At 30.3% G+C, this 11,969-nt stretch overlaps 1 protein-coding gene across 1 annotated transcript in view; it reads left to right on the top strand.

The window, feature by feature from the left end:
- The first annotated feature begins 327 nt into the window (after nt 1-327).
- LOC148273173 (protein kinase C, brain isozyme-like) overlaps nt 328-11,969 on the top strand; it is a 49,009-nt gene continuing 37,367 nt past the window's right edge. The window contains exon 1 of the mRNA XM_088239065.1: nt 328-433. The gene's annotated coding sequence lies outside the window, so the exon portion shown is untranslated. The remainder of the gene's footprint in view (nt 434-11,969) is intronic.

Raw genomic sequence — 11,969 nt, 5'->3', positions numbered from 1 at the left:
TAAAGGAATAATTCTGTGAAATTTGGGATAAATGTGATTTAAAACATTAAGTAATAAAAATACGCAAGAATATGCAGCCTCCGTGGTGTAATGGCTAAGACGCTTGACTCACTCACAAAAGGTTCCGGGTTCGAATCTCGGTGAGAACACAAAAAATAAAAATACTCTCACTTCTGCGATTGGGCCTCCTGGCCTGTTGTGGTGCAGAAAAAAGCGAGAAAAATAAAGAAAGATAAAAATAAACGAGTAATGAATGATACAAATCAGATGGAGAATCGCGAGACATTTGACGGTATCCGTAATATATCTGGTCTGGTATAGGATACGAGAACCAAGCACGAGTTTCGAGCGTACACTTACTCGTCGCCCACCTTCTGCGACCACTGCGGCTCCTTGCTGTACGGCATCCTCCACCAGGGGCTGAAGTGCCAAGGTAAAACGGCCCACGGGACAATCCCACGTCCGTTTCGAGAGAGAGACTTAAACCGAGGTTGAAACTAAAAAACCGAATTTCCGCACCGTAGTCTCCAGTTTCTGCTCATTTCAAATTTTTAATATAAATAATTTTCTTTTATTTGGGGTGCATCGTGCGCTGCCGCCGATACTGGTATTAAATTTATAGAAACCACCGATGGTATCCATACCGTATCGGATAAATAAAAATATGTGTAAACTGCAAATAAGACACACACGAAATCGCTTACATAAATTTCATAGACTTGAAAGATTAACAAAAAATAAAAACAGTAATTCTTCAATTGAACAGGATTTTACTTTTATAAATTATAGGTATTAGATTTATGTTCGGCAATCCTCAATTATTGAACTAATGACGAGCGACAACGCTTCAAACTAAATTATACATAACCGTTGTGGACAACGACAGGGCCCGCATTTAAAAATGATATAGATTACGCCATCGCGCGTTTATAAGATACAATTTAAAATTGCTTGCATCAATTTCATTAACTTAAAAGATTAACATTACGAAAATTGCGATTTTTGAGTCTACCATTACTCAGACATTAATAATTCAAATTGATTGATTTGAACTATTTTATAAAATTGATTTCTAAAATGCTCAGTTAAACTAGCGACAAGCGACAGCGCTACAAACTAAATAATATATAACCGCTGTGGACAATGAGAGGTCCTGCATTGAATAAAATATATAAACATATAAATTTAGATTACATTACCGCGCATTCGTATGGGTTTTCTAAAACGTAAAATGCGAAAGTAATTGGTGCATCGGCACATAAACTCGCCATCGGTATCGGTCGCATATCTAGTTTTAATTTCATTCTATTTTTTACAATCTATCACATTTTTGTTTCTTATACATTTATACCATCTCTTATCGATATCGGCGTTGATGTGCATTTTGTTCATTATTTATAATTTTTTGCTGTTTAAATTGTGTCAAATGAGTACACTTAAAACATTTTTTTATCGATTTAGGTACATTGACCGAGAAATATTTTTTTTTTATTTTGATTTTTGCGCGAGGTGTTTTATTCTCTCTCTTGAAACTCTGATGGATCCCGGCTTCGTCGTGGTGCCTCAAAAAACTATTGCATACTCATCTCTGCTCGTCTGTTTGTTTGAATCTTGGCCTATTGTTTCTCTCCATCCTTCGGTACTGCGCTCCGCGGGCACCCCAGCGCGGGGGCTTGGTAATCCCTGGCCCCGGAAAGTAGGCGCTTGTATATCCTGCGAGCTTTTTAACCGATGCGTTATATATGTCTACCCTTTTCTGTTTACGTTTTACGCAGTGGTTGGGAATGCATTGACAATTTTTTTGTTTTACAAGGTTATGGAAAAAAGGCATTGCGCAAAATGTAAACGCATCCCGGAGCTTTTAAAAATAATCTATAACAACCCGTAACTCTTCTTTTTTGGTGAGAGTATACTACTATTTGATAACATTTTAATTTAGCTTTCTACTTACAGTATCCACCAAAAATATTATAACAATTTTGATGGGAGAATCATTAATACTAGTGATTTTCCTCCATCAAACCTCAGTATTATCACTGATCAAGGTGGTAATCCCGTGTATTATGTTTATCGTTAATATGATAATACGAGTAGACCTTATACATATGTAGCTAAATTATACATTTTGCGTAACGTCATAGCTTTACTTTCATCGTGGGCTCTTTTGTTTCGCTCTTCAGCTTTCGATCTTCAACATTATTTTTACCATCACCCGCACATTTCACTGATTGAATGTTCATACACGACTGACAACACTTTGCAAACAGAATGTTACAATTCCCACTGAAGATAATACAGCCGTTGCCTAGCCTAACAAAGCACAGAATCTCATGTTTATAGATGTGACACAGAACGAGACACTATAATAGTTGGAACACCTAGCGATCAATGTTTTATTAGTCTAGTTTCAAAACATGCATCTCTACTTTGCCTTAGATAATAGTTCATGTTAAATAAACACCACAATAAATAATAAAAATATAATTTGAATTTTCATTTCAAATAATTTAAAAAAAAAAATTATTTATGAGTTTTTAATCAAACGATATTTTTTATAAAACACATAAACACCAAAATATGAAAATTAGTCGCCAAATATATATCTTTTTACACCTGTGGACACCCTCTGACGCATCCCCCGAACGATACCCCGAGGGTTCCAAATATTTTATTTTTGTAATCGTAGTTGTTACACAGTTTGGCTATTATATTGGCCGATTTTGATCACACATTTACACAGATTATCACACGGCAGTAGAATGTTCCAGAAAGATTAATCGAAACATAATTTTTCACCGATCGTTTTACGTTTATTTGATGTCCAATTTTAATTTGACCTAAACTAATGTACTTTGAATTTATTTTATCAGCATTTTTGGTAAATGTTTTTGGAGTCATGTTACATGTTCTTTAATCTTTCCCTTATTGATAATAATGTATGTTGTGTAAAGCTTATTTTTATTTGTACTCTTTACGTGTCTGTCCAGTAAAATAAATATGTTCGTCTTTTTTTCAGATTAAATACGTGTGATAATTTTTAAACTGTGAACCTCCTAAATATGTGACGTTGTATTCATTTTATGTGTCCTGATTTCTTTTGTTTTCTAATATCCTGTCATTGTTTCCAGTAAACCCACAATATGATAAAAATTATTTTCATACAATAATCGTAATTGGTCAAATGAAAAATGTATCATCAAAACCTCGGTAATTGTTAAAGAAAATCCATGTGTTTTTAATACTTAACAGAATATTCTTAGTTAATCAAGTTAGTTTATTTTCATCGTTACCAGTACATTTTGATCAGAACGATTTTTGTATGATGTTTTTTCAACTATTATTTCATCTATGGCTAGAACCTGTCAAATAAAACAATGATACAAAACTCTGTTACTCTGAAAACTTTGGTTTCCTGTTATTTTCCACATGTACAACATTAATCAATATTTTCGTTAAATTAATTACGATACGTGATTACATCGTATGTTTTGAAGAATTGAAATATATTGATCGATATTTTAACAGAGACCGATGATTTTGGGGAAACAATTTATGGGGTAATGAACTGTCAATGGTTGATTTGCGTTGAATAATCGCGAATTATTAAGTAATCACATTAAATTCCGTGTAACATTAATATATTACAAAATTATCCCTTAAACCACCCAATGACATGTCATAAGCCCTTTAAATGCCCATATCACCGTATTATTTTCTCCTCAAAAACATTCCGTCTCTGCTAAAATATATCCGTTGAAAGTAAATTTTATTTTTGTCTACAAAGATTTGAGCGTATTTAATATATGTTTAATCATTTTACTATTCAAGAAACACAAATCATATTTTTATTGATTAATAAATAAAAATACATTTTAAAAAAATAATGCAGGGACTCCTCAGTTTTTCTCAGATGTACAGAATTTCCGATCTACAAAGCAGAATATTTTCCAAATCGCTTACTTCAGATGTAGGTATTAGGTATACAGTATACATAATAATATATTAACAGGTCGATACGAGAGATATAAATAGAGCTAAGTGAAGTATCAGATAAAATATGAGGCGTGAGTTCATTTCCATTTACATAATGTATTCAATTACGACCAAGCGATTCCACGACTCCTCTCCATGCCAAAACATATAAACTACCGTACCTACATAAATTTTAATTCAGTTTATATTTCATTTTAAGCCGTTAGTACCGGAATAAATCTCACCTGTGAATGATAAAAACAATGTAAATTGGTTCTTATTAGGTTAAACACATTCATATTAGGTGACATTGCCCTCAGCAATGGTAATGTAATATTTAATTCAAGTAACCTCAAAAATTAAAAAATAATTTTTTGTGCTTATTTTTATTATTTTATTTTACCTAAAAAATATGAGATGTGTATAAAGATAAAAAAATACATATTTCACTAGCATTCTTTAAAAAAAACTTTTTGTTGAAGATATTCAACTTAGTTCGAAAATGTTTTTGTCATATTTACACCATTTTTTTCTTACTTGATACGTCATGTTTTGTTTACGTGTATTTTTTATTTAAAAAAAATATATATTTAATTAAAAAGTACACATGGATGAAAATTGAGATACTTAAACAAGGAATACATTAAATAAATATAAAAGCCTCAGCAAGCCACTTTTTGTGGCTTGTTGGTGAAGTGTACCTACATAAATATTTATCCTACTTAAAAATAAATTCCTTTACATAAACAATTAGTCAAAATAAGGAGCAGTAGTTTAACTGTATCCGCTCAATCAAAAAAAGAAAAACAAATACTTATATCATGAAAAAAACAATATACATATAAATTAAATTTCATTATTCATAGACAATTAAAATAAAAACTCTTGATTAAGAAGGCAATTTATAAATTATAAACAATATTCATAGTTGCAGATTTACTTATTTAAATTAAATTAAAATTATTTATTTTTTTATCATTATTTTGGTATTTATTGTATTCAGTATTTATCTGGAAGACCAACAGCTTTCCAACATCATAATACTTTTCGTACTAGACTTCCAAAAACATTGCATACAATCAGAACCAATAACAGTCTTCCCCATGATAGTCAATATTCTAGCTTAAATACAAGTCTTATCTACATTTTAGGATTAGGATGGAGAAGCCCGGAAATACAAGTATGTAGATATCATAAATATATGAAAATAAAATAAGAACAAAGAAGGGCGGAGAATAAATATTTGTGTTTTATTATTTAATGCCAAGTAAAATTTTAATATTTCTTATGTTGCAAATTAATTGTTAGACTAATTAAAAATACGTAATTTCGTTTTTGAATTTGCGGTAAATAGCCGTGTCTGTCATCATTACATTTGGTATTTGAATTGTATTGTCTGTTCTTTCCTTTTGTTCGGATTTTCCTTCTTGAGGCGGTATGGCGTAGGCGGCAGTGGGGTGGCCGTTAGGAAATAATATCTACTAAGGCAAACCACAGCGGACCGCAATCAATTTGCGCAAAAAGCTTTTTTACTACATCACTCTTACATAAACGGTTAGTTCTTGCCACTGATTACCCCTATCTCACTTTAAAATTGAAAACATATTTTCCCTGCCATTTTTCTTTACGTTATTTACAAAACAACATTGTGTTATATTTAACTTCGCTTCCGCGATGTTAGCTAAGTAAAGTTTTTAGTAAAGTAAAGTTTAAAGTTTAGTTTTTAAAGTACACTAGTTGAATTAATTATGTACTTTTCTAATAAAAAATTCAAAGGTCAAGTTTGTTCGCCGCCGACTTGTAGATGATTTTTTGTCTGAGTGTTTTTCGGTCACTATGAGGCGCTCAGTCAGTCTGATGGTGGGGGGCAGCATGGCTGGGCAGCTCGTCGTCATTGAGGACAACATAAATGTAAAAAGTAGCAAGAATCAAAGTTAGAGGCGAAACTGTAGCCGACAATCGAAGATTTATTCGAAGGAAACCCACGTAAGTGCATCTTTCAGTGGGATGGAGGGCCATGCCAAACAGCCAAGGGTTGCACAAAGTGGTTCAGTGACCCCCACAGAACTGTCCCCCCTTGGCCAGGCAATTTCCGTATTTAAATATTTTAAAAATCTCAAAAAATCGTAGCAACAAGAAAGAGCTGATCGAAGCCAACAAACTGGTCTGGTTTTATATGATTATAACGAAAGATTTGCGATGCCCGGTGCACTTGATGCCTTGACAACTCGATTTTTTTGTAAAATCCAACCAAATACTAATTGTTTTGTACTTCCTTCAACGTGTTTGTATATTTATAAATTGTAATTTTGTTTCATGTATTAAAAGTGTGCCCATAAATGTTTTTTTTTATTTTAATAAATGACCCCTATGGCAATGATTATTTTAAACAAAACTTTGATTAGAATATAAAATACAAGAAAAAAATAATTTTGAATGGTAAATAAATGTAAAATTTTAAAGAATTTCTAAAAGTTTCACGAATTAATTCAACTACTGTATCTGAATCAGTCTACGAATTCAAATATTATATTTAAATTTATTTCAACAGCAAGGGAAAACATTTTTGAGAAGGGAATATGGAAGTCTAGGCATTTACAGGGCTTATGACCTGTCATTGACTGGTTTGAGTGGCCACTTTACACACTGTGTAACATTCTAGGGAGGAAATCCAGCCAGTCTGCAAGCATTTGGACATAATCAAACATTGTCAAATAATAATAATGTTTGGATAATTTATATAGCGCCATTTTTGTGAAAATCACCTCAAGGGCGCTGATATATTATATTTTAAAATATAGATCTTTATTAGATTTTTTAAAAATATTTATATAAGCTTACAAGTATTTTTATTTATAAAACGGGTCAGATATCAACTAGGAATAAATTAAATTTATGAAATTACCAAAAAACAAATATTAACTGAGAAATCTAAATGGATCAGTAAATTATATGTAATGTTGACAATCGCTTTTATTGGAAGAAAAAAAATCTTTTTCTGAATAGGTTTAAAAATAATTTTGTCATTCGCTAAACCAATTTAAACCACCCTCGCACTTTTCTAAATTTATTGAAGATAGAGAAATCAATAGAATACCTTTCAATGTGATTTCGGCGCTGTTATCCTTGAATTTTCTGATTATCTCTTTAAAAAGCTTTCAAATCATCTTTCTCACATTCATTTTCAGGCACTTGGAAGCCTTTCATAATATCAGATCCAAATCATATTTGTATTGTCGCCACAAAGTGAATCGATTCAACATGATTTTATCAGAATATTGTATTTTTGTACAATTGAAAACAGTTTACGATTCATCTAAAAAAAAAACGTTTTTTGTAGACCCGAAACTTTAAATGGACAAAGCATTTAGGCAAACGCTTATTTTTTCCAGGTTCATTTCCTAGATACGTTTTATTCATTTCAACTTTGAAATAAAAAATGCGTTTTACTCGTTTTTTTCATTTATATAATTAAGGTATGATTTTATCGTATCAAGTTTCATCGGTCTCCTAGCCTGTTGCGGTGTAAAAAAACTACAAATAAATGAAAATAAACTGCAATACAATAATTGTTTCAGAAGAAAAACATTTTCACTTCAGATTTTTATTTTTGAAACCAAAGAATTCGTTAAAATGTATACATTCGTAAATAATTCAAATTGCATTGGTATAGTTGCATAAATGATTTTTTCCTTGAAAACAATAAATTGTTTGCTGTTTACGATATAATATACCTAATAGAGGAGAGTGCCTATGAATGGGACATTTTTTAATTAATCTCTCTAACTTTTCTCCTAAAACGAAATCACAAAAAGTGAACGCCGGTTTTCTTCAATCTTTAAGTAGCAAATCGCCAGTCCAAAGCAACAGTAAGATAATAATAATAATTTTCTGCAATTTTTATAGCGCCGTTTTCGTGAGTAATCACTTCAATGGCGCTGTACATTATACTTAAATATTTTTTTATTTTTTTAAAGTAAGGTCTATCTATCAGGGGCGAAGCGTGTATAGAAGCGATTATGCACGGCTTACTATTATATTTAACTAACCATAATAATGTTTTATTGTAACTTTATTTACAGAAAAACAAATAAATAATTACCATTTATTTTAGATCATTTCCACCGTTTGTATTTTTATCCCAATATAAATATAAATTTTATTATAGCGCGCCAGCGCCTACGGTGAGCCAAGAAACCATTCGATTATTCCAGCTTATTTTTTCATACAAATAAGTATACTATATTTTGAATGTATTAACCCTAGTGCGGGTTTTTTCTCCTAGATTAAACTTGCAGATTACACAAATTATTTGAAGATTCTTGATTTGAAAAACAGTATTTCAAACATTGTTTCTTTAGGACTATTTTTCTTTGAGATGGTATTTATGACATAAAACCATAATTACTTTCATGCGTCATATTTCAGGACATTTAGCGCTTCACGCAGCCGTTTTTAGCACTATTAATTACTAGAATAATGCGCCCAGTTGACATTTCAATTAAATACCAGATATCAACTGAATTCATAGTGGTATTTTTTTATTTATTTTTTAATGAATTATGTACTAAAGTAATGGATAATATATCTATATAATATAAAATATCACGAAGTTACATCGTTTGAGTTGATTTCATGGATGAGAGTTGTCGTATCACACAGAACCACAGAAAAATATCAATTTATAGTATATATTACTTACATGATATTATGTACCTCCTATGTAGGTAGTAATACATGATATTTTTTTATGCTTACCTGTAAATAAAATCACCAATCGCCACTGCTATTTACAGTCTTACTCTTAATTACTACTTACTAACAGACAAATTTTACAAATCATGTAATACACATAATATGGTACTTCTAAAAATTATATCTATCTCCGAATATCATAATTTGAGATATTCGGAGTTTTAGGTTTGCAAAAGGACAGAATTAAATTATTTGAAGTAGATGATGAATACATACTTTATTTTCAAATAGGTTAACTATCTTATTTCAATGTATTATTATTTGAAAACATTTATTTATTAATATATCTGCAAATAAAATTAAAAAATTTGGTTTTATCTAATTTTTGCTTTGGGCTAGCGAAATATGCAATACATTGTTTTGAAGTAATTTGAACTTCAGTACTTACGAAATCTATTTTAAAAAAAGTATAAATATTTTTTATTCATAAACACCTTCCCACAAATGGGACACTATTATACCTTGAATAAGGCATATCATCATGATCGTAGAACAACGACGCATGTAATTTTTCTCAACTTTATATCAGAGCGGTTAAATAAAATAAAAAAATACTTTATGTCACAACTTGATTAGTACAAAACTATATTATTTTATATTTGGATTAGTCATATATATTCTATATTTATCAAATCTGAAAAGTAAAGTCTTTACATAACCTTTTCAAGATAAAATTTTAAAAAAAGTCAACGTTGCATTTTCTACACATCTTGCGTTGTTCTACGATCCTGGCGATATATCAAAATACAAGATTGGTTAAAAAGGGTATGGACAAATAAAAAAAACAGTTAACGCCTTCACATAATATTTAGGTACATATTTTTTTTTAAATAAAATTGTAATTGCAGTATTTGCATTTACTATAAAGGGATAAAAATAAAAACTTGTAACTATAAGAATTATATACATATTTAACAATACAACGGCGTAGTATGTAATGCTCAGCCATACTTCAATATCTTTAATACATAGTTTTTTCAAAAAGTATTATTAAAGAATCGCTATAACTTGACAAAACTAACCAGAAAAAATAATAATAGAAGTATATATATTTTTTTTAAGGCTCTAGAACCTAAAATTTTAAGATTTTCATGAGCCTTAAGCCTTCACAGTTTGAGTTCAAGCCATTGCACAACAATATATTACTAATTAGCATCTGGTGGTGCATAGGGTACTCTATTGGAAATGTACATGCAGTGTATTTTGATCATGTGTTACATGAAGTATCATATTCATGATCACGGCATGTGTCCCATTCAAGGAAATGCGTGATTTTTAGAAAAACACATAAACCAATAGGGTTTTATTTTAGTGAATTTGTAATAACTTAATTTTAAATATTGTTTGAAAATCAACTTCAAATATTGTATGTATTAATCGATGCACCTGGTACAACTAAACTGTTCAAATTTAAACAAATTACCGCAACAAAAAGGAGTTTTTTACCCAACAAACTTGAAATACGTCTAGCTCGCTTCACTGCCGGAAAGGTTTATAGATTAATCCATTTTTTCAAATCGTGGTGTTGATGTAGCATATTTTTAAAATATGTTTCGAGACAGTAATTATGTCTGAGAGACGATTGTCCCATTCATGGGCAGTCTCCCTTATTGCGTTGTATTTATGTATGTTCTATGTAGGTCTGACATAAAAGCATTCGCGTCATTCAATGGCCTTTGTAAAGAAACTTGCATGTATAGGTAGCCAGATTGTATAATAAGTGCACTTAGTTGATTACTAGTGCATTTCTTTTATTACTAGAGTTAACTTAATGTAACTTTATTTTGTAATGCAATTTTTATTCTGATTTTAGCCTCGATTTCAAACAACGTTCCTTAATGGATTTTCATTAGGCATAATCTAAACTTATTCGTTTATTATTCAAAGCGATAAGTGTGTATGTAAAATATTTATAATTATTTCAAAAGTGTCCTCTGAATGGGTGACTCCAGTATGGACATATAATTTTTAATATTGTGTATATGAGGCGAAAAAAATAATATGTAAATGTAATAAAAACAATGATAATTGTATAAAATAAAACACTAGGTAACATAAAATAAATTATTTATATGCAGATTTCAGTTTTCTTCTCTCCTTACCAAATAATTTACAATGTAAAATTTAAATGCGAATTTCCTTTCTCTGCGGTATCAATAATTAAAACATGATATATTCGTGAATAATCAGTATTTTTATGAGTTATACTGAATTAATAATCTCCTAGGGGGTGTCATCCAGCCTCTGTGTAAAAACATTAGGAAATACTCAAAATAGTCATAAATTTGTATTATTTTGATAATATCCGGTTTTAATATTTTTATTTGAATTAAGTAATCATTGTTACTTTTTGCGTCAAAAACTTTTATTTGCTCTAAATTTAAGTAAAGTTATTAAATAAAAAATTCCCTCGTCATTCTCAGGTGATAGTACTGATAGCAAAATATTTTGATAACAATTATTTATTGGTTAGGAGTCGCGGATCGCTTGGTTTTTGTGTTTTATACATCTTCATTTATTAAAGCCATTTTTATGTATACCTTTGAAACAAGTAGTTTTTCACCTTGTGAGCGATTTGTGTCCAATTCCAATAAAATCCCAGGAATATAACAATTGTACAACTCAGTGTTTTTTTTTCATTGTAAAAAAGTTGAAAGAATATTCTCGCTACCTTTAAAGCTTTTCTTTTCAACTTAATTTTACCGTATAATGACACGACTATCATTTATTCTTACATTTTATCCCTTGCCACAAATTATAAAATGTACCTCACGTTTTACCGCCAATACTGTAAATAGTTTAATTAATTGAAATTCTGTCTACGCTTCTCTTGCTTGATTCAAGGCCTTTATTGTAAAGGGTCTTCTTACTCTTGAATATTAATCATTATATGTACATATTATATAGTTTTTAATAAACTCAAACACGAACGCTTTCAGCACACCTACAAACTGAAACTAATCATAAGTTAGTCACATTTTCATTTTAGTATACAATCGTCATAATAAGAATCCCCAGAATTAATTACTTCGGTAATTAAATTTAAACTGCCTTGCCTCAAAGTGAGTCGGTACGTAACTTTGGTAAATAGTTTATGTTTGCCACCTATTAAGTAATTTTTTTCATCAAAATTCCTGTAATTAGATACTAAAGAAACGACGACACTCAAACGGGGATTTCGGGTTTGATTCCTGGAGAGATCATAATATTCTAATGTGATTTTTCTTAATTCATATGTAAAT

This window comes from Micrasema longulum, unplaced genomic scaffold (genome assembly GCF_059751315.1).
Source record: "Micrasema longulum isolate JH-2025_06_02 unplaced genomic scaffold, ASM5975131v1 h1tg002055l, whole genome shotgun sequence".
NCBI classification, from domain to species: Eukaryota; Metazoa; Arthropoda; class Insecta; order Trichoptera; family Brachycentridae; genus Micrasema; species Micrasema longulum.
This window is presented reverse-complemented; position numbering and strand designations above follow the sequence as displayed.